At 43.4% G+C, this 13,357-nt stretch overlaps 1 long non-coding RNA gene across 1 annotated transcript in view; it reads right to left on the reverse strand.

Annotated features, from left to right (window-relative positions):
• The window catches only part of LOC122455762, an 81,307-nt gene extending 75,256 nt beyond the window's left edge, over positions 1-6,051 (reverse strand). Inside the window, exon 1 of the long non-coding RNA XR_006274219.1 lies at positions 5,979-6,051. This is a non-coding gene — a long non-coding RNA (uncharacterized LOC122455762). The remainder of the gene's footprint in view (positions 1-5,978) is intronic.
• Positions 6,052-13,357: the final 7,306 nt, after the last annotated feature.

Consider the following 13,357-nt stretch of genomic DNA (forward strand, 5'->3'; position numbering starts at 1 on the left):
AGAGCCGCTAATGCCAGGGAAAATTAATCATTAAACATGCTTGCTTTTAAACCATGTATAGTATTTTAAAAGGTACACTCACCAGAGGTCCCTTCTCTGCCTGGCGGGTCCAGTAGGCAGCCTTGGGTGGGTTTGGGGGGAACTGGCTCCAGGTCCAGGGTGAGAAACAGTTCCTGGCTGTCGGGAAACTGGTTTCTCTGCTTGCTTGCTTGCTTGCTTGCTGCGAGCTATCTACAACCTCATCATCATCATCATCATCGTCTTCCTCGTCCCCAAAACCTGCTTCCGTGTTACCTCCATCTTCATTGAAGGAGTCAAACAACACAGCTGGGGTAGTGGTGGCTGAACCCCCTAAAATGGCATGCAGCTCGTCATAGACGCGGCATGTTTTGGGCTTTGACCCAGAGCGGCCATTTGCCTCTCTGGTTTTCTGGTAGGCTTGCCTCAGCTCCTTAAGTTTCACACAGCACTGCTTTGGGCCCCTGTTATGGCCTCTGTCCTTCATGCCCTGGGAGATTTTGACAAATGTTTTGGCATTTCGAAAACTGGAACAGAGTTCTGATAGCACGGATTCCTCTCCGCATATAGTGATCAGATCCCGTACCTCCCGTTCGGTCCATGCTGGAGCTCTTTTGCGATTCTGGGACTCCATCATGGTCACCTCTGCTGATGAGCTCTGCATGGTCACTTGCAGCTTGCCACGCTAGCCAAACAGGAAATTGAAATTCAAAAGTTCGCGGGCCTTTTCCTATCTACCTGGCCAGTGCATCTGAGTTGAGAGTGCTGTCCAGACCAGTCACAATGGAGCACTCTGGGATAGCTCCAGGAGGCCAATACCATCTAATTGTGTCCACAGTACCCCAAATTCGACCCGGCAAAGCCAATTTCAGCGCTAATCCCCTTGTTGGGGATGGAGTAAGGAAATCGATTTTAAGAGTCCTTTAAGTTGAAAAAAAAGGGCTTCGTCATGTGGACGGGTGCAGGGTTAAATCGATTTAACGCTGCTAAATTAGACCTCAACTCCTAGTGTAGATCAGGCTAAGACCCTCTTCTGCAAGGTAATTGCTTATTATGCCCTAATTCAGCACGGCACTTGCTTTATAGAAGGAGGTACCCCCATTGAAGGCAATAGAGTTGATTCAGGTGCTTAAAGTTAGGCACCTGCTTAAGTACCTTGCAGAACTGGGATCACATGCAGTAAGAACCAGCTCAATTTTATCTGTGTTTATTGCATCTAAATTAGTTATATACTGCTGCCCCTTAATGTTCTAAAACCGTGTTTCTTAACTTGTGGTCCGTGGACCCCTGGGGTCTATGAAAGTCTCAGACTGAAAATTGACTGAACAGAATTCACTATTTATACTGACAATAGATTTCCATTTGACATTTTTTAGGGGTCGGCAAATGAAAAAAGAACCACTGTTCTAAAAGGCTCTACAGGAACTTCGAATAGCTAATGGAAAATTTACCCAATGTTGGAACAGCCTGTCTGCTATAATAGTCCCCATGTTGTCCTTGAAAATCCCAGCACAGGGAGCATGCCACTGGTGGGCCTGACAGGGGGTGGGCAAGTAATGAATAGTTCTGTGGGATTTTGGACTACGCTACAGCCCATATAGTCAACTAAGAACAGTTGAGTGCACCAGCCCACAGAACAACCCAGTCTCTGGAAAGCACAGAGGTGACACACAGCTTCCATCACTCACCTGATAACTTTTCAAACAAGCACCTTTATGCTTTCTCCCATGTTACTGTCACAGTTGGAAGGCGCGCCTCAGAAATAACTGCAAGGCTAACTCAGGATAGGATTAAAATTCAAAATGATCTGGACAAACTGGAGAAATGATCTGAAGTAAATAGGATGAAATTCAATAAGGACAATGCAAAGTACTCCAGTTAGGAAGGCACAATAAGTTGCACACATACAAAATGGGAAATGACTGCTTAGGAAGGAGCACTGTGGAAAGGGATCTGGGGGTCAGAGTGGATCACAAGCTAAATAAACAGTAAACAGTGTAACGCTGTTGCAAAAAAAGCGAACATCCTTCTGGAATGTATTAGCAGGAGTGTTGTAAGCAAGACATGAGAAGAAATTCTTCCGCTCTACTCCGCGCTGATTAGGCCTCAACTGGAGTATTGTATCCAGTTCTGAGTGCCACATTTCAGGAAGGATGTGGACAAATGGGAGAGAGTCCAGAGAAGAGCGACAAAAATTATTAAAAGGTCTAGAAAACATGAGGGAAGATTGAAAAAAACTGGATTTGTTTAGTCTGAAAAAAAGAAGACTGAGAGGGGACATAACAGTTTTCAAATATGTAAAAGGTTGTTACAAGCAGGAGGAAGAAAAATTGTTTTTCTTAATCTCTGAGGATAGGACAAGAAGCAATTGGCTTAAATTGCAGCAAGGGAGGTTTAGGTTGGACATTAGGAAAAACTTAACTGTCAGGGTGGTTAAGCATTGGAATAAATTGCCTAGGGAGTTTGTGGAATCTCCATCACTGGAGATTTTTAAGAGCAGGTTAGATAAACACCTGTCAGGGATCGTCTAGATGATATTTAGTCCTGCCACAAGTGCAGGGGACTGGACTAGATGACCTCTCAAGGTCCCGTCCAGTTCTATGATTATTATTCTTCAAATCCCCCCTTAAAAACTCTTCTTTGCTGCAATGCCTACAAAACACTTAACAGAGAGGCCATGGCTTCCGACACTGGCAGCCTATCACACTGACCAATATTGTCTCAGTGTTTCCTTGTGCTCCTCCATCTTTTTGTCTGCATCTATCTGTTGTCTCTTGTCTTATACTTAGATTACAAGAGCTGTAGGACCATCTTTTTGTTCTCTGTTTGTAGAGCACCTAGCACCATGAGATACTATTCCATAACTAGGCACTGTGGTTCTTGGCACTGTGGACACAAACAATAATAAAGCCATCTCTGTCTCTGTTTGCCTTGCCTCCAGGACCCTATGGGCCTGCTGCATTCTTGGCAAGAAGTGACTGGTGTAAGGCAAAAAATGATCTTTTGAACTAATGTTTGCGTTTGCACCTGAATTTAAGCAAGAGGGGAGAGCTGTGCTGAGAAGAAGCATGACAGCTACTAAAATGACTAAACTGTCTGCTTTGACCTCTGTCTCCTTGGAATCTTCTTTCTTGGCTAGGTTCTACCACTTATAATGCTGAGTAATACCGTACTATAGAAGCATTGCCACTGATTTCAGTGGCACGACTCATGAAGTAAAGTGCTTCTCAAAGAGAGTAAAGTCAGCAGAATCTGCCTGTCTTTTTCCAGTTATGTTTGTTCTCTAATCAAACAAATGTTTTGCCTCAAAATAGAATAAATCCCATTTCAATCTCATTTAGAGAGGGGTTTTCTTTTCATTTTTTCTTTGAAAAATGTTATTGTGTTTCACACTGCTGCCCATTCAAATGAAGGCAAATATAAATCCCATTTAAGGAAACATACTACAATACCCTTTCTTCCTTGTATAAGTTTGTAAAATGAAAGCAATCTGGTAAGTGTTAAGAGTAAATAAAAATAGAGTAATCTTAGGGCCAGAGCAAAGCTGGTAATGAAATGAAATCCTTTCCTGATTTTTGTATACAAGTGTGCAGCTCTGCTCTTGGGTTAAAATATTACGTTTCCTTTCCTGGGCAAGTGGAGATAAGAGTACTGCTTCTTTCATTTCCTTTGTTATCATATGAGAATGATCTTTTCATTTGCTGAATGATTTTTAAATTGGCTTTGGTACAGTGGGGCGAGAGGAAGAAAGGTTTGTGCTGTTATTAAGCAGTCACAGAAAACAAGATATGAACATTTTCTGCATTTCTAATGCATCATTGGGGAAAATATTTTTCCAGTTTTGGATAACTGTGATAATACCGGAAAAGTAGGACTATTTCAAAGCTTCAGCTGAAAACAGTAATTCACTTTACATACTGACAGCCACACTCTCACATGGGTATCAAAATCAGCACTTACATGGCAAAGAAGGGAAAAAGTTTAGATTTACTGCACAGCAGACAGAATTCCATATGCTTTGTGCTGTACATTTAACTACTGAAACGGCAATATACTAAACTACAAATTGAAAAACTTTCTCAAACAAAATCACGATTCTTGTGTGTGAAATGAGTTTATTTATTTGTAGAAATCAAAGCAAATCCCTTTTGAAATATTATTGTGCCCCTTATTTTTTTAAATAGAAACCTACATGACCGTTCATGGTATCCATCCATTAAGCCTTAGTTAAATGGTATTTCTATATTAAAAATAAAAAAAGATGACATTGTCCTGTGTCTAATTAAGTTCTATCCTTTATCTGAGTCAGAAAAATTAAGTTTTACTGATTTTTATTTCCCTCTGTTTATCTACTGGATTTGTTCATACGTTGTACATTATTTCTAGATTTACATAAATCCTAGTAAGAAAATATGAGCTGTGATGATGATTGCTCATACACTTGTTGTACACATTCTCCATGCTACAAAGAGATATGCAAATATGAATTGTTCCATCTTTGATGAGCTCATTATTTCAAAATTTGAATTTGATTTTTTTGAATTACTCAGATGTAGAAATGTTTCTTATTGATCAGACTTGTTCTTTTACCTTTTCGTGTATCACAGCTAATAACTAGGCTAGCTCATAATATTAACCCCATAGCTTCCCTATATATTCATGTACAGTGCCAGCTACAAGAGAATATGATACTGGTATTAATCAACCTGTCGTCCATTTTGCTTTTAATGTACTTAACCTCAGTGTGATTTGTTTTTATGTAACTTAGCATCCCTGGGGAAAGAGGGCATTGACGCCAGAAGGTATCAAACCTAGGACCTCTGGATCTAAACTTATGCACATTTCTACCTGGGCTAAAATAGTGGGTGCGGTCTGTTATCTCAAATGCAGCAGCTAACACAAACCAGATCCACCCAATAGAGGGGTCAGGAAGCCACCTAGTGTAAGCACCAGTTACACTTGCTTTGAAACTTGTTCCTTCCCACTACTGTTTACTTAGATAGGACCAGACTGTGATACCTTTCCTTCTGCTAAATAGTACAGTCCCCATAAATAATCCCACTGAAGTAAACGGGACTCCTTGTGCAGAAAAGTGCTATCCATCCCGAGGAAGGATATGAGAAGTCGGCCCAGAGGGTAAAGACACATGACTCTCCAACACTGGAGGAAGACAGATACACTGTCCCAACTCCTACTGACATCAGTGGGTATTGTGCCTATGTATGCAGGGTCAGAGTTGGGCCCCTTTTCTCTAAAAAGTGGCACATTCAGCAGTAACATTGCCACATCCTCCAGCCATGGGTGTAGTTTGGAGGGACAAAGGGACATTGCCCCCCAAACTGCAAGCCTCAGGCAGGAACGGAATTTGCCCCCCCCCATACACACATGGCCCCATTGGACTGACTGGAGCCACACCCCCAAATATAGAAGTCAAACTACACCTATGTCTCCAATGCAGAATATTCCCATTGGAAGTACTGTGCTTTAGAAGTGACATTTTCTAAAAAGTCCTGCACGGTACCAATTACTTGGCGTGGACTGAATATTTTCACATTCCTATATTGATTATTGCAGCACTTGCTCCCCCTGACCCAGCCAATGTCAATTTTAAAGCTAGTTCTCTTAGTGTATGTGCTGGAATTGTGCCTTTCCCCCAAGGAATTAGAAGCTTAGTAGCCTGTCTGGATCTGGCAGATGTGCAGACTCACATTTGTCTGCTAAAGTAATTCCATAGATTTCAGATGGAGGTACAATAGCAAAGAATGAGTCAGAGTCTCCAACCTTTTCCTGAAAAACAAAGGAAAAAAATACAATTGGGAAGGGGGGAGGGGTAAGCCTGGTTATCCCGGGGGGTATTAATTTAAGCTTTTTTGATCTGATCTGGTTTTGTATTTGCACCTCAAAACAAAGTGGTCATCTATTTATTCCACAATATTAGAAGCCACATAACATTACCTTACCTTGGTTTCTTGTTTCTTCCCAAGACACGTATGATTCCAGTGTCATTTTCTCTGATTATCCTTTGGCCACGTCTGGGAAGAAATTGAACATAATATAGTTTTGGAAGTTCCTACTGCAAGATCAGGCTCAACAAGAACATTAATTAAGAATATAGTGAAACCCTCTCTCTCAAGGGCCAAATCTTCCAATCTTTAGTCAAAAATCTCATACCTGGATTTCTCCCCCAAGGTTTTCATGGAAGTTTTCCTTTACTTTTAAAGAGCCTCGGCCAAATTCTGCTCTCATTTCTATCTGTTTAGGTGTGGAATAATTCCATTGACTTCAATGAGGGCAGAATTTTGGATCCCACTCTGTTTAGCTGACCAGTTTTTGCTGGTCTCTTGGGTGGTCACTTCAGGGCCAGGTTGAAGTGATCTGGATTAAGGTTTGAACATCTGTTTGTTTTCTAATTTGCTGAAATCAACAGGGATTTTGACTCCATAAGGCATGTAGGAGTTGGCCCTAATCAATTTTATTAATAAACATTTACATCATGGCAACCTACAAAGGCCCCATTGGAGGGCTAGTGTCACCTCTAGTGATCAATAGACCCATGTCTAGTTGGCAGCTGGTATCAAGCGGAGTGCCCCAAGGGTCGGTCCTGGGGCCGGTTTTGTTCAATATCTTCATTAATGATCTGGAGGATGGGATGGACTGCACCCTCAGCAAGTTTTCAGATGACAGTAAACTGGGAGGAGTGGTAGATACGCTGAGGGTAGGGATAGGATACAGAGGGACCTAGATAAATTAGAGGATTGGGCCAAAAGAAATCTGATGAGGTTCAACAAGGACAAGTGCAGAGTCCTAGACTGAGGATGGAAGAATCCCATGCACCGCTAGGTTACAGTGGATGAGAAGCTGGATATGAGTCAACAGTGTGCCCTTGTTGCCAAGAAGGCTAATGGCATTTTGGGCTGTATAAGTAGGAGCATTGCCAGCAGATCAAGGGACATGATCGTTCCCCTCTATTCAACATTGGTGAGGCCTCATCTGGAGTACTGTGTCCAGTTTTGGGCCCCACACTATAAAAAAGATGTGGAAAAATTGGAAAGTGTCCAGCGGAGGGCAACAAAAATGATTAGGGGACTGGAACACATGACATACGAGGAGAGGCTGAGGGAACTGGGATTGTTTAGTCTGCAGAAGAGTGAGGGGGGATTTGATAGCTGCTTTCCACTACCTGAAAGGGGGTTCCAAACAGGATGGATCTAGACTGTTCTCAGTGGTGGCAAATGGCAGAACAAGGAGCAATGATCTCAGATTGCAGTGGGGGAAGTTTAGGTTGGATATTAGGGAAAAAAATTTCACTAGGAGTGTGGTGAAGCACTGGAAAGGGTTACCTAGGGAGGTGGTAGAATCTCCTTCATTAGAGGTTTTTAAGGCCCAGCTTGACAAAGCCCTGGCTGGGATGATTTAGCTGGGGATTGGTCCTGCTTTGAGCAGGGGGTTGGACTAGATGACCTCCTGAGCCCTTTCCAATCCTGATATTCTATGATTCTAAAACAATTTCCATATGAACCCAGAACAAGAGACGGTCCTGCTCTGGAGAACTCATATTCTAAAGGACACAGCTGAATTGCTGGGGATGGAGAACAAGACACAAACAAATGAGCCTTTTCGTAAATTGCACACGATTTTGTTAGTTACATGTTAAGTTGTTTTTAACTGTAGTAGACAAAAAGCAAGGTGAATAGCAGGAATGAAAGAACGAGTAAAATGGAGAAGGAAGAGGAAAGAAAGGATAAAAGAGGTAGTTTCGGCACATCATATGGTTAGCAACGATCAGCAAGGTACCAGTTAAAAAAAGAGGTGGAGGACACTGAAACCAAGATAGTCTTTAACTGTAGTTTAAAGGATTAGTGTCATTTAATTTGTCCTGGAAACTTTTGGGCGATATTTATCAAGAGGTGGTCTTCAGCACATCTCACTGAGCACTAGCCCTTTTCTATACTGATTGCTCTCCCAACATCAGCCAGCTGGGGAACAAAAGGTAAACAGGGCTGCATCCAGAAGTCTCCATCTCTGTATGATCATCTCAGGGAGGGCTTCTCAGACATGTTCACAGGTATGTGAGAACTTAATAGTGAGATTGTCTCGTGGACACCTCTTCTTGCATTGACCGTAGCACAGACAGCCTCCCCTCTCATTCCAAGTGATGGAAACCAACTCCTACTGTTAACAATTCACATGACATTGCTATGTTAACTACAGCAGTGGCCTAAAGGGAAAAGTTACATTAGGATGCTATTTAATGTATCTTTAACCATCTGAATGCAATTGAGCAGCTCAAAACAACAAGAAAAGCCAGCACCATGTGACCAACCAGCTCTCACGGACAATCTGTTCCACAAACAACTGAACTAAGGAAAGCAACTGGCCCACACAGATGAAAGATTTTAACAAAACAAGATCCTAATCCTACTGCCACTGAAGTCAATGTGAGCTTTGCAAATGATTTCAACAAGAACAGGATCAAGATGTAGTTGTGGTACTGCATGGGAACAGATAGGGTGAGGGGCAACAGAGGAGCAGATGTATCCTTGTCTACAGTATTCCCAGGAATGTCTTTTTTTTAAACCCATCTAAGTGCGGGACTAACTTGGGGCAGGTCTATCTTGCTAGCTGTAGCCATACTGGAGAATCCTTCCAGCCCCAGATTTGTGCTAACTCCCCTAGTTTGCACAGCTGCCTGAGAATCAGCATCTGTGTTTCACTGGAGGAACTACTTTCTACCGTAGGTACAGCTGTAGGAATAACTGATTTTTCAGTTGGGTGGTCGAACCGAAGAATCAAAAATAAATACATTCAGTTTGAGTTGACCTGAAACAAAAGTTTTGCAATATCTCCAGAGAAACAAAAAAGTAGAAAATATTTCATTCAGCCTGAGACAAAACACATTCCATTTAATTTGTGGTTTAAACTCTTAAAATTTTATTTGATAAAAATGAGTAAAATTCCCAAACAAAGCATTTTGACTTTTCAATTTTTTTTAATTTGACCAAAACAATTTGCTGAAACTGACCCAAATTCACAAATTGTTTCACTTGGCCTGAATCTACATTTTTCTGGGGGAAAAAAAGTGCCCAGTTCTAATTGTAGAATCTTATCTGGTCTCCCCCTCACCCTAGTATCTGAGAACCTTCCAATCTTTAACATTTTTATTCTCATAACCTCCCTGTAAGGTAGAACTATGCTATTAGCCCTATTTTACAGATGGGGAACGGAGGCACAGAAAGGCTAAGTGACTTGCCCAAAGTCACACAGGACATCTGTGGTAGAGCTACAATTTGTAACTGTATAGCAGGAGGGCATTTTTAAGCTTTTGTGGTAGGTTGACCCTTCCCTGGTCTTTTTGTTTTGAAGACTCTCCATTTAATTTGCTTTTACACTGTTCAATTCAAGGGATTTCTTTTCCACCTCTGCAATTTCATTTCACTAATGGACTTTTTACAATAGAATCTTTGCAGCTAAGACATTTTATTTTGTTTGTTAGGTCCAAGCTGACTAAGTAACAAACCTGACAGAACTTTTGACTGATGAGACCCGTGAATGTTTTCAATATTATCTGGAATAAACTTTTGATCCTGACAATAGCAGTCTGTCTCATCATCCATAGAGGCTTCTACAATGCATCCTGCTTAACAATTTACTGTCTGGTCTGCTCCTGGGGCAGACCACTGCCCCTCACTCAGGGCAGATTGTAAAGTTACAATCTAGCCCTCAATGTACAGGTGCAAATGTGCTACATATACCAAGGTTTGGGTGTTAGAGCAGGTCACAAAGTTTGACGTACTGAAAAAAAATCTTTTTCAGAGCTGGAATAAGATTTTGCTATATTCAGCCCATTTTTAAGATAAAAGTTTGGACCCAGCATGACAACTTGCATGTTAAAGTTCCACTGCTGAAAAGTGGCTGTTTATACTGGAACTGCTGACAACAGTTCCAGCTTTCATCAAAGTGATCTTAGTCATCTAAACCACACAGTGGCATACGCAAATTCTCACATTGAGAAAAGGGGAAATGATGATTTGGTGTGTACAATAAAAGTTACACCTCACTTCTGAAAGGGATTGTTTTTCATTTATATTAAGTCAGCACCAAGAGCTGAATGTGCGTTTGGACTGTAGGTGAGGAAATTCCAGCTAGTAAGAATGTACTGCTTGTCAGATAATATAGAATATTGCTATGGCTGTTTTTTAAGGCACACACACAAAAGACAAAGTTATGACTGAGCTTTCAGCTAGCGTAGGGCAAATACTCCTCCCTCCTTTCCGGGGAGGGGAGAGGAGGGGTCAGGGAGTCCTTGAAGGTCACTTGAATTTTGAACTGAATTTGCTTCATCTCTTTTGTGTTCACTTCCACAAATCTATGGTTAAGGATGTACGGTCTGATCGTACAAAGTACTACATGCCCTCAACTTCCAGTGCACGTTGTGCTCAACATCTCACAGAATCGTGCCCTTCGACAAGAGTACATAGGCTCACTTTTCTCCAACAGGGCACACAAACTCAGACACTATGATGAGGCTGCATAAGTGCACAGATAGATACATAGGCAGAAGTTCTGTTTAAAAGCTAATCTGGAGCAAGCACCTTCCTGTTCCTGATTTACTCTGTTAGTCTGGTCACCTATTGGCAGGAGGAATGTATCAGCCAGAGATGCACTCATTGCACCATTTGAGGGCAGAATAAAGGCGGCTACTGAGCATGCTCCCCCCGTGCCATTCCATTCCTGATGTGTTTTCCCTGCTTAGGTACAATGCTTCAGGAGAGCTCTGCTCAGCTGCTGCAGCTCCACACAAACTGCACCTCAACTACAAGAAGATATAGGTTTGCCTTAGAGGAACGAGCATCCCTTGTGCAGCACATGGTCCCTTCTGCAAAGGGTCTCCCTGCACAGCAGTTCACAGAGGCAGCTGGGTGTGACGCAGGAGCATACTGGAGAAAGGACTGAAAGATCCACAGTTGCGCGTGCCCTCTATTCCCCCAGCCTGCACTGAGGGCTGCATTAGGTCAGCCATTGTGGCAAAGCAGTTCTGCAGCAGGGGTGTGATTGAGGATGCTGTCCCCTCCTCCTCACCTGTCCAGCCCAGTGACTCCTGCTGCTGGGCAATGAGGATTCAGGGTACTTGATGTACAGTAAGTTCCCAAGGTTGAAAATCTGACTCACATTAGAGAGACAGAGAGATCATTAAACATAGGAACATCATTTAACAGGTAGGAGAAGAGAGAACAGTACATCTTGTTCACAGAGCATCACTCTGAAGGTTCTGATACTGTTGATTATAAAATGTCTTTTGTACTCAGGTCTTCTATAGTGAGAGAGAGAGAGAGAGAGAGAGAGAGAGAGAGCGCGTGTATGCGCATGTGTTAAGAAAGTGTCTGGTCTGGTAGATTCAGTGGGTCAGATCCTTCCTTCTGGCTGAGCTGTGCTCAATACAGGGCCTTGATAGGGAAGGCAAAGGTGACTTCTCCTCACTTTTATGACTCTTGATCCTGAGACCAGCCAGGAGCTGCTGTGACCTCCATCATAAGGCAGAGCACCCACAGGGCTGCTCTAATTTACAGTCGGTTGTCTCCTGGCTCCAGCGGTTGTTCTAGCAGCCAGGGATTGCAAGAGCACATTAGCACTCTGATCACACCCTCTTCTCAGCAGCCATTCCTCTTCCCCAGCTTTGCAGTCCCTTCCTGCCACTGGCGCAGTGCACGGGGACTGTCAGGTGCCCAAGGAGGAACACATTTTTGATGAAGACTTGAATAAAATTGCTAATCTGGTTGAAAACATGGCATCTATTAAGTGAGGAATGAAGGGATGATGCGCATCTCCCACAGGCATGTGAGCCCAAGACGTTTCCTACAGAGGCACTAGCCGTGATTTACAAACTGAGATGGGAAAGATGAGGCTTCATGAAAAAGGTTGCTGCTCTGCTGAACTGTACCTGCCGTGGACGTGCTGAGGCCACTGTTAATTAAAATCACAGTGCTGAATGAGAGCCCAAGGAACAAATGGCAGTTGATCATCAAGGATCATTCATCCCAGGGCGGCTGTGGATTCAATAGGGTACAACACCTGGTGACGGCCAGCCGCTGCCGCCATTTTTAATTTGATTTGTCTTGCTTTATTTATGTATTTGCTAACGACTCCTGCTTTTGCATTCCTGAGCAATCCCCGCCTTTGTGGGAGTGCAGGGGGGGAACCGAGGAACGCCCATCGCAGGGACCTCCTGCAGCAGAGGCCAGAGGGACGTCGCCATGGCAACCACTCCTGCCGCTGCCAACATTTTAATGTAATTGAATGGGCAATGTCACGGCGGGGTGTTAGGGAACCTGCTTTCTGTGCTTGGCACACTGACATAGCGGCTGTTTCTTTGGCATCCCAGCTCTGTCAGTACATGTCCGCAAACCCTGGCTGCATCCGTTAGTCCAACGCCACCCCCAGCACCGATAAACGAGAAGGAACATTTAGAAAAGTCTGGAGGCTCCCTGCGCCCCTTATCTGGCTGCTGCCCTGGCTGAATCTTAGCCTGCTCTTGCATTTAGCTTCCTGTCCAGTTCAGCAAACTGGGATTTAACCATAGTAGGTTGTGGGGGCTGCCAGTGCCGCCCAGCCATGCTGCATGTCACAAGGCCTGTCACTGCCAGCCTGACAAAAGGAACAAGGACATACACCACTACAACATCATGTTCCCTGTCATTTCAAGTCTGAGCGGTTACTTAATGGCATGTTGGAAACAGCTCCCACTGGAAGTGTGTATCACTGAAAACTTCTCATGCCACAGATCCCGTGTCTCTCCAAGTCCCAACACAAATCCGCACCAGCCTACCTCTTCTCTCCCATCCCCAGGGAGCAGCCAGCTCATAATTGAGCTCCATCCATAAGGCTCTCTGTACAGGGCAGCTTCTAAATTCCTGCCAGATGGCCAATCTGTCATCAGGGTCCTCCTACCTGCCTTTTTTCCCTCCTTACTGGTGCCTCTGCCTGGGTCCCCAAAAGAGCACCCACTATTGGTGGCACCCTAGGATCTGAGCTTCAAGGGGCTGGGCCTAAATGCACAGTGATGCTTTGCATCAGCTGACCCTAATTTTCCCAACTGAGAAGGAAGCCAAATATCTGTCTAAAGAGTGATAAGACTGATAAGGATTTGAGTTCTCACTTCCAGATGAGCAGCAGTTCAGAGACTTGACGGTCTAAAGTGCTACAGAGGTGGCATTGGTAGAATGTGCTCTGGATCTTTGGGAAAAGAAATAATGAGAGGGAGAGAGAAAGAGATGGAAAGAGATGAGCAAATAATTCACTCCCATTGATGAACTAAGATTCTTTAGCCTCATGGAATGTCCAG

The sequence above is a fragment of the Dermochelys coriacea genome, chromosome 9 (genome assembly GCF_009764565.3).
Source record: "Dermochelys coriacea isolate rDerCor1 chromosome 9, rDerCor1.pri.v4, whole genome shotgun sequence".
Lineage (NCBI taxonomy): Eukaryota > Metazoa > Chordata > Testudines > Dermochelyidae > Dermochelys > Dermochelys coriacea.